This window comes from Arachis hypogaea, chromosome 14, assembly GCF_003086295.3.
Source record: "Arachis hypogaea cultivar Tifrunner chromosome 14, arahy.Tifrunner.gnm2.J5K5, whole genome shotgun sequence".
NCBI lineage: Eukaryota > Viridiplantae > Streptophyta > Magnoliopsida > Fabales > Fabaceae > Arachis > Arachis hypogaea.
Window position 1 is genome coordinate 88,834,219 of NC_092049.1, and position 8,877 is coordinate 88,843,095.

The 8,877-nt window shown below is 35.6% G+C and overlaps 1 pseudogene; it reads right to left on the reverse strand.

Annotated features, from left to right (window-relative positions):
- Positions 1 to 1,819: 1,819 nt before the first annotated feature.
- LOC112742728 (mechanosensitive ion channel protein 2, chloroplastic-like) lies at positions 1,820 to 7,704 on the reverse strand (annotated as a pseudogene).
- Between the last annotated feature and the right edge of the window lie 1,173 nt (positions 7,705 to 8,877).

Sequence of the window (8,877 nt, forward strand, 5' to 3'; positions counted from 1 at the left end):
AGAAAGCCATAGATTAGTGCTTCAAAATACGGTGATATTATATGTACATGCATTTTTTAACCAGCACAAAAATTTTTACACGGCACAAATTTATCAATATAGTATATAATGTTTTGCACATAACATATAAATATTTGTACATAACACAGAATTAAATTTTTTGCAAGTAGTGCATAAATTTTTATTAGAAATATATTTTGTTAGTTAGGTGAGTCAATGCTTTGTATATGTAGTCTTCTAAAAATTTTTGTACTGTACACCAAAATTTCTATGATATAAACCAAGATTTTTCTGTTGTACACCAAAATTTATGTGCTATACGTATTTTGTTGGTTGGGGACAATATTTTAGGTATATAATCCATTAAAAAAAATTTTATTTGACACCAAATTTTTTGTGCTATGAACCAAAATTTTCTTATATAATATTCACAACTAGAAAATTGCTTAATACAGACATATTTGGTCTTTATTACAAACGAATTTTTGGTTGCCGACAAAATTACCGACGGATTTTGTCCCTATGTAAAAGTCTCGTCGGAAATTATTTACCGACAGATTTGTTTCCGTCGGTAATTTACCAACAAATTTTTACTAGTTACCGATAGATTTTTCCTCGATAAATTCTCCACTCCGTTTCCCTGAAATGTCAAACTTTCCGACAGATTTTCCGTCGGTGATTAGAGACAGATTTTTTGACGAATTTTTCATCGGTAACTAGCATCAGATTTTTTGACAGATTTTTCGTCGGTAATTGGAGCCTTGGAAAACCATTCCAAACTCTGAATACAGCCAGAAAATCCATCTGTAAATCCGTCAGTAAGGTAAAATAGAATTTTTTTTAGATTTTTCCATTACAAAATGAATACTTTAGGTTTGTTTTCTAAATTTACTCTATCAAACACACTGTAAATTAAAAAAAAGAAAGCCAAAAATCACATAGATAAACATAATATTCATTACATGATATCTATAAAATTGGATGTTATTTTTCAACATCATTGGCCAATATCTCACTGTCTCAATTAAAAGATACCCAAAAAAAATAAGATGACCATCCCAATTTTACATGGATCTCCTTCATTAACTGATGTCATAAATTACACTTAACACTTAAAGATAGGATAATCTAAAATATTAATGGATAACCAAGTTGTATTGGCAGCATCAACTCTCCACATTGAAAGTTGATCTTGACATCTCCTGACTGAAATATAATTTAAACCTCTCAGTGCTGAAAATATGATAGATAGATAGCCATAAACCTTTAACGGCAATTAAAAGACAAAGGAAAAAAATCTCCACCTACTATCGAGTGAAACAGCATAGCTATTCAAGGCCAATGCACATGAAGCAGACTGCAAAAATAACCTATATAATTATATTATTGCAAATATTGTTTAAAATGGAGGATTGAAAATTCAGTTAACATATATTTCTAATTGACAGAAATTGAGAAGCAATTGCATGATCATGTTAAAGCAATACACTTATCTGACTATGATAATGAATAGTGTTAGCTCCAATTACAAGAACACCACATATTGGCGAGGGCACTACTAGAAGCTTGTAGACATCATGGGGGAGATTCTGACATGTAAAAACACAATTTGAAGAAAATAATGATATCTTTAAAAGAGGAGGAAAATTCAGCAGAAACAAACAGATGTTGGACTTTGAAATCTCCAAGCAAAATATCATTCAAAAATATATAAAATAAAAGGATTTCACTGTGCTTAACAACTTACAAAAGAAATCTCGCACTCAAGGTGTAAGTTGTGGAGAAAAAAGATGGCATAATTCAATAGACTACTCTTGTGTCATTTCATTTGTCTACCATTCAATAGTAAGCAAAACCAATGACCAATAACTCTAAGAAGATCCAACAGTATAGCTTCCTAATCACAGAATTAAAAGTTGGAAGATCAACATTTTTTCTCCTGGTAAATAAAAAATCAGTTTAAACTCCGCCTATGTAATACTTGCGGTACATAGCCGGTCCCAAGCCCAGATAAAGGAGGAGGGTTGTGTTAGGTCTTCAACAACCAACATAAAAATATAGTCGAATCTCCATGACATGAATCAAAGACATTATTGCGCTAAAGCTAGGTTGTTGCCCGGAAGTAACGCGCTGTATGACTCGAGTACGGTGTCAAATGAGCAAGAGCCGCTGCATCGGTGCCCGGATGTAGTGTTAAATGAGTAAGGGTTCTCGCGTTTTCATGAACGGACAAAGGTAAATAAGCTAGTTCACAAAGTAAAAGGTAAAGGTCGGAGCGACAGAAGGTTGAGATTTGGGACATGGAACATAGGCACTCTAATAGGAAAGTCCATGGAGGTGGTGGACACCATGACAAGGAGGAAAATTAACATTATGTGCCTACAAGAAACAAAATGGGTTGGTGCGAAGGCTAGGAAGTTGAATACTTCTGGTTTCAAAATGTGGTATACAGGAAAGGTGAAGAATAGGAATGGGGTTGGAATAATTGTGGATAAGCACTGGAAGAAGGACGTAGTGGATGTCAAGAGGGTGGAAGATCGGATCATCTCTATCAAACTTGTGGTGGAGGGAGGTGTTTTCCATGTGATTAGCACCTATGCACCGCAAGTGGGTTCGGACGAACAACACAGGATATGGTTTTGGGAGGATCTAGAGAGATTGGTTTAAGACATACCTTTGGAAGAGAAGATTTTCTTAGGAGGAGATTTAAATAGCCATGTCGAGAAAGAAGTGATTAGATATGGGAATATTCACGAGGCCATGGTTTTGGGGTGATCAATGCCAAGGGTAAAACTATTTTGGACTTTTCCTCAACCTTTGATCTTCTCATCGCAAATACATGTTTTAAAAAGAGAGACGAACATGTTATAACCTATAAGAGTGGCATGATAAGCTCTCAAATCGACTTCTTCTTGTTGAGGAGAGTCTACCGGAAATTTTGCATTAATTGTAAAATTATCCCGGGAGAGAGTTTGACAACACAACATAGGGTGCTCGTCATAGATTTTCGCGTTGAGCAAAAGTTGAGGAAAAGACATCATACGAAGAACCCAAGGACGAGGTAGTGGCGGATGAAAGGTAAAGAACAAAGAAGCTTCCTAAGACGGGTAGAAGAAGAGGCAAAGGGGGATGGGAATGGAAGCGCGGAAGAGATGTGGAGGAAGATAGCAGAAGTTATTAGAAGAACAACAAAAGAAAGCTTTGGTGAATCTAAAGGAATAGGACCAAGAGACATGGAGTCCTGGTGGTGGAATGCGAGTGTACAAGAAAAGATAAAGATAAAAAGGAAGTGCTTTAAAGAGTGGTCTTTATGCCGCAACGCAAATAACTGGGAAAAATGTAAGGCGGCTAAGAAAGAGACAAAAGTGGCTATAAGTGAAGCAAGAACAAGAGCATATGAGGGTCTCTACCAGTCTTTGGGCACAAAAGAAGGAGAAAAAGGTATATATAGAATCACAAAAATCCGTGAAAGAAGAACGAGAGATTTGGATCAGGTTAAGTGCATAAAGGATAAGGATGGAGAGATGTTGGCTCAAGAGGAGAAGATTAATGAAAGGTGGGAGAGCTACTTCTACGAGTTATTTAATGAGGGACAGAAGACTCTTCCAAGCCTTGGTCGGTTATGCACAAGGGAAGAAGATAAAAAATTTGACTACTATCAAAGGTTTCGAGACTTCGAGGTAAAAGAGGCTCTAAAGCAGATGAAAAATGGCAGGGCAGTAGGACCTGATAATATCCTGATTGAGGTTTGGAAGGGTCTTGGAGAAAAAGGCATCAATTAGTTAACCAAGCTTTTTAATGATATTTTAAGGTCAAAGAAGATGCCTGATGAGTAGAGAAAGAGTACCTTGGTACCTATCTACAAGAATAAGAGGGATATACAAAGTTGCAGAAACTATAGAGGAATCAAGCTTATGAGTCATACCATGAAGTTATGGGAAAGGGTGACAGAACAGAGATTGAGAATAGAGACACAAGTAACAGAGAATCAATTTGGATTTATGCCAGGCAGATATACCACTGAAGCGATATACCTATTAAGAAGGATGATGTAGAGGTATCGTAGTAATAAAAGGGATCTACATATGGTGTTTATTGATTTGGAAAAAGGGTAAGGGAGGTCTTATGGAAGGTTTTAGGAAAGAGGAGAGTAAAGATTGCATATATTCGTGCAACTAAAGACATTTATGATGGGGTCACAACTAGTGTGAAGACTCAAGGTGGTATGACAGAGGAATTTCCTATTGGTATAGGATTACACCAGGGATCATCCTTAAGTCCATACCTTTTCACATTAGTCTTGGAAGTACTCACTGAGCACATCCAAGAGCATGTGCCATGGTGCATGCTTTTTGCTGATGATATCGTCCTTATGGGAGAGTCAATGGAAGACCTAAATAAGAAGTTGGAGTTATGGAGAGAATCTCTAGAAGTGTATGGTCTGCGCATAAGCCGTAGCAAGACGAAATATATGGAATGTAAGTTCAGTCTGAGAAGGGAAAACCCTAATATAGAGGTGAAGATTGGAGAAAACATCCTACGAAAAGTTAAAAGTTTTAAGTATCTTGGGTGCATCATACAGGATAATGGAGAGATTGAACAGGATGTAAATCATAGGATCTAAGCAGGTTAGTCAAAATGGTGGAGTGCATCTGGTTTTATATGCGACAACAAATGCCTTTAAAACTTAAAGGTAAATTCTATCGCACCGCTATAAGACCGACTATGCTTTATGGTACGGAGTGTTGGGCAGCTAAAGGGGAGCACGAACATAAGCTGAGTGTGGCAGAGATGAAGATGTTGAGATGGATGAGTGGTCATACGCGATTGGATAAAATAAGGAACGAAGATATAAGGGAGAGAGTTGGAGTAGCACCCATTGTGGAAAAGAGGGTTGAATCGCATCTCAGGTGGTTTGGACATGTGAGAAAAAGACCGATAGAACATCCAGTCAAGAAGGTGGATGAGATGGAAGATGGACAAGGGGTGAAAGGCAGACGAAGACCTAAGAAGACCATCCATGAGGTGGTCAAACGAGATCTATATGTAAACGGTCTCTCTGTAGACATGATACATGACAGAGCACAATGGCATCGTTTGATTCATGTAGCCAACCCCACTTAGTGGGACAAGGCTTTGTTGTTGTTTTGTAAATAGAAAATCAATTAAATCCTAGAGCAATATCACAAAAATTAGACATCACATTGTAGATAAACAAGGCATGTTATTACCTTAACATATAAATATTCTTCAAAATGTGAGGTCTTGACGAAACATGACACCAATATATGAAAATCATGGAAAAAGAGATGTATTATATCATTGAAAATAAATATCCTAGGCATCTAATCATAAAATGTTTAAAGTGTAATCTCAAACTAATCTTCTATATGAAGAAAACCAAAGTCAGAATAATACACCAAAAATTGCTAAAAATAATTTTTTACAATAATTTTGTTTATGCTTATGGTATCATGACTATAATTAGCAATTCATTAGAAAACAGAACCACCAATTTGCAATATAATTTAAGCACTTTATACAAACCAAAAGGGCCTGATTTTCAGGATTTATATTGTCAAGAAACACCCTCCTGTGCAACCTCTGCTGCTCAACTTGAGGATTTTTTGCTAGTACTTGTCGCATATCGGCAACAATTTTCTGCAGAAGAACTAATCCATTTAGCATAGGGAGACATCACAAAATCCTATGTAGCAAACTAAAGCCAGTTGGATAGAAACTACATAACTACTGCTCACATTAATCTTCTTTACATCCAAATGACTAATGGCTAAATGGGTTTTGATTCGCCAATGTGTTTTCTGAGTGAGGTTTCACACGACATTCACTGTGAATTTGTGGTTTGGAATGTGCACAGCTTCACCATCTTCACCTCTTACAATAGTAGGTGACCACCAGCCAAAATACTACATAAAGAGAAAACACTAGTGGCCAAAAGAGCCTCAAAGATATCCCAAAACACAAACAGTATACAATATTTTGTAATTTCCTTATATATATATATATATATACCACAGTCAATACTTAAAAATGTGTAATTTAACCCACCTTAACGGTACCAGAAACTTCATATCCTTCAATCTTTGTTTGAATCCACTCATTAATCACAAAAGGACGAGTTCCATGGATCATCGCACTTGAAAGGAAATTTGTAAATATCTAAAATACACAACATTTTATGTGAATGTGCGCCAAAATATAATGGAATCAAAAGATCAGAAGCACAACAGTTCCCCCCTCACAACCAGCAAGAGTCAACAAAACTATTCCAAGACCTCCAGCAGTAACCCATCTCTATGTAGAGAAGCCTAGCAATTCAATGAACGGTGAAAAGGTCCATACGGCCGAATAGATAGCTTTTCCTGCAAATTGGAATCCCATCTGGTAAAAATAAGAAATTTATTATATACATTAGAAATTGAGCCACAATTAATATGTTACTAGTAACCAACAAATCACCACAATCTGGCTTTTTAGTTTTTAACAATCAACATCAACAAATTTAAGTTGCAAGCAGCCTAGTTTTCATTATCATATCATTTAAATACATGTACACAGCCAGAATGAATTCTTTTAACCAAACCAATTAACATAAAAAAGACATACTAGAATTGTGAATTGCTATCAATGTGTAAAACAAACTGAGAGAGAGCAAGGATGCTGAATTCTAAATATAATAGAACATGGTATAGCAGGGAAAACGTATTCCCCAACTACGGGAAACCAAGCTTCAACAATAAGTATATTAAATTTATGAAGTTGACAGGTAAAAATTGGAAACTAGATTGTAGTTTTTCCATTTTCAAACTTCAAACAAGACTAACATGGTAGTATCCTTCACAGAACACAAAGAATAAATACATTTCTCGTCTCACTTGGATCAGTGCTCTCAGATAAGAATTTCTGCGTTTGCTGAATCACACTGCATATTGCATGATTAGTTTTATCAAAGCAAAACATAGTAAAAAATTATTTTGAAAAAAAAATCACATTGAGGAACTCAAGCTGACAGCACTGATATCTTGGAAAACATACAGTTTAATAGTCCAATAGAGAAAACCCCAATGGGCATATGCAGTTAAGCACAAGTTATTTCTACTGGAAGTGATTAGGTGCATTATTAAGTGAATAGTGATCAAATTGTTCAGCAGTATTAATAGATCATGACAAAATCAAGGGAATCGGCATACCTTGATAAACAATAGGCAAAGGTCAGAACAGTTGACAATGATCTTACAAAATGCAGAAGTCGTTCCTTTATAACCTGGCTAGTTTCTGTAGGTAGAATTACTAGTTGTAATGCTCTGAAATTAAATAAATATTCACTATGCAGAAAATTGATGCATATAGAAAGATATAAATTATTCATCTTCTGATAAATTTTAATATGCTATAACAACGAAACCTGCAAAAGAGTATTGCTCCAGTCCATAAAAGTAATGGCCGAAGGTAAGAAGCTACTATATAATGTGTTTTACTTTTCTTCCAACTGTTATCACTCCTCTGCAAAATAAAGTAAGCAAATTAGACTTGCATACTAATAGCCCTGAATCAGTTAATATAAATATGAAGAATAGAATAACTACAGTGTAACCTGGAAAAGCAATTTCCTTATCTGACATGTTACAAAAACGATAATGGCAACTGAAGGCATGAACTTTAATATTACAGGATTACTATGTATCTGATTAATAGACCTGCAGAAAAGAAAGGGAAAAAATTGTAATTGCATACCAACACCAAAAGGAATAAGCTAATAAAAGAGAACTCAAATGCATGCACTTACTAGGCTAAAAATCACAAAATTTATATTGTTGTTTTTTATTCAATAACATGATCCATATTGTTGTTGACAAAGGAGTTCCCCTGAATTAGATTATTCTTTAGCTATGGTAATTTCATTCAATTAAAACTAAAAGAAGAGGTCTACAAGACTACAAGAAATATGGTCAAATTTTCAATTGTAAATTGGCATCAATCCATTAATGTGGCAGAAGGAAAACAAAGATTAGAACAAGAGATACATGAAGACAGATTGGTTTGTATCATTGCAGAGGGGAATATGACAATGATCTCTTTCTATGCATTATGATAGCTGTAAAGTTGTTGTGTCCCCATCTTTGTTACTACTAGCTTTTAGGGCATTTGCTTTTATTAAAGCAGATTTGCATGAAATCTCATGTTGCAATATTTTTATCTGAAACAAAATGCATCAAATCGAAATTAACAAAATAATTTACATTTCTGAAATTAAGAGTACAGTGATGAAGTCATTGCAAATGCTTACCCTATCCCTTGCTATATTAAGCTCCTGCAAAAATTAACATAACAGAATCATCAATCACCATTATTAAATTGTAGAACAAGAACAACGAAAGGAACAAAATGCCGAAGGAACTAACTGCTGAACAAGAGATAGCAGAAAGCTGAAATTGATGAATCCAAACTAGTATTAACTGAATTAAATTTCTGCGTTAGACAACTATAGCATATATCACACCATTCCATGAAATTGAAAAGAGGAATTACAAACAAGTCAGAGATTATGAACAGCATATATCTTGCTGAATTATATCAAACCATTCCATGAAATTGAAAAGAAGAATTAATTGCATGAAATTGAAAATCTAACCTCCAAGCAACAGAATCACAAAATTAGTCTTTGGATTAGAGCGGCGGCGGAGATAGCTCTGCGACGACGGCGATGAAGGGAACAGATGCGACAAGAGCGGCTGCGGAGGGGGCTCGTGCAATGCGAGCAGCGGCGGCAGTGGCAACGGTGGAGAGAAGAAGTAGCTCGTTGACAGAGAGAGGAATAAGCTCGTTTGATTTGTATGGTGTAAATGGAGCTCGATA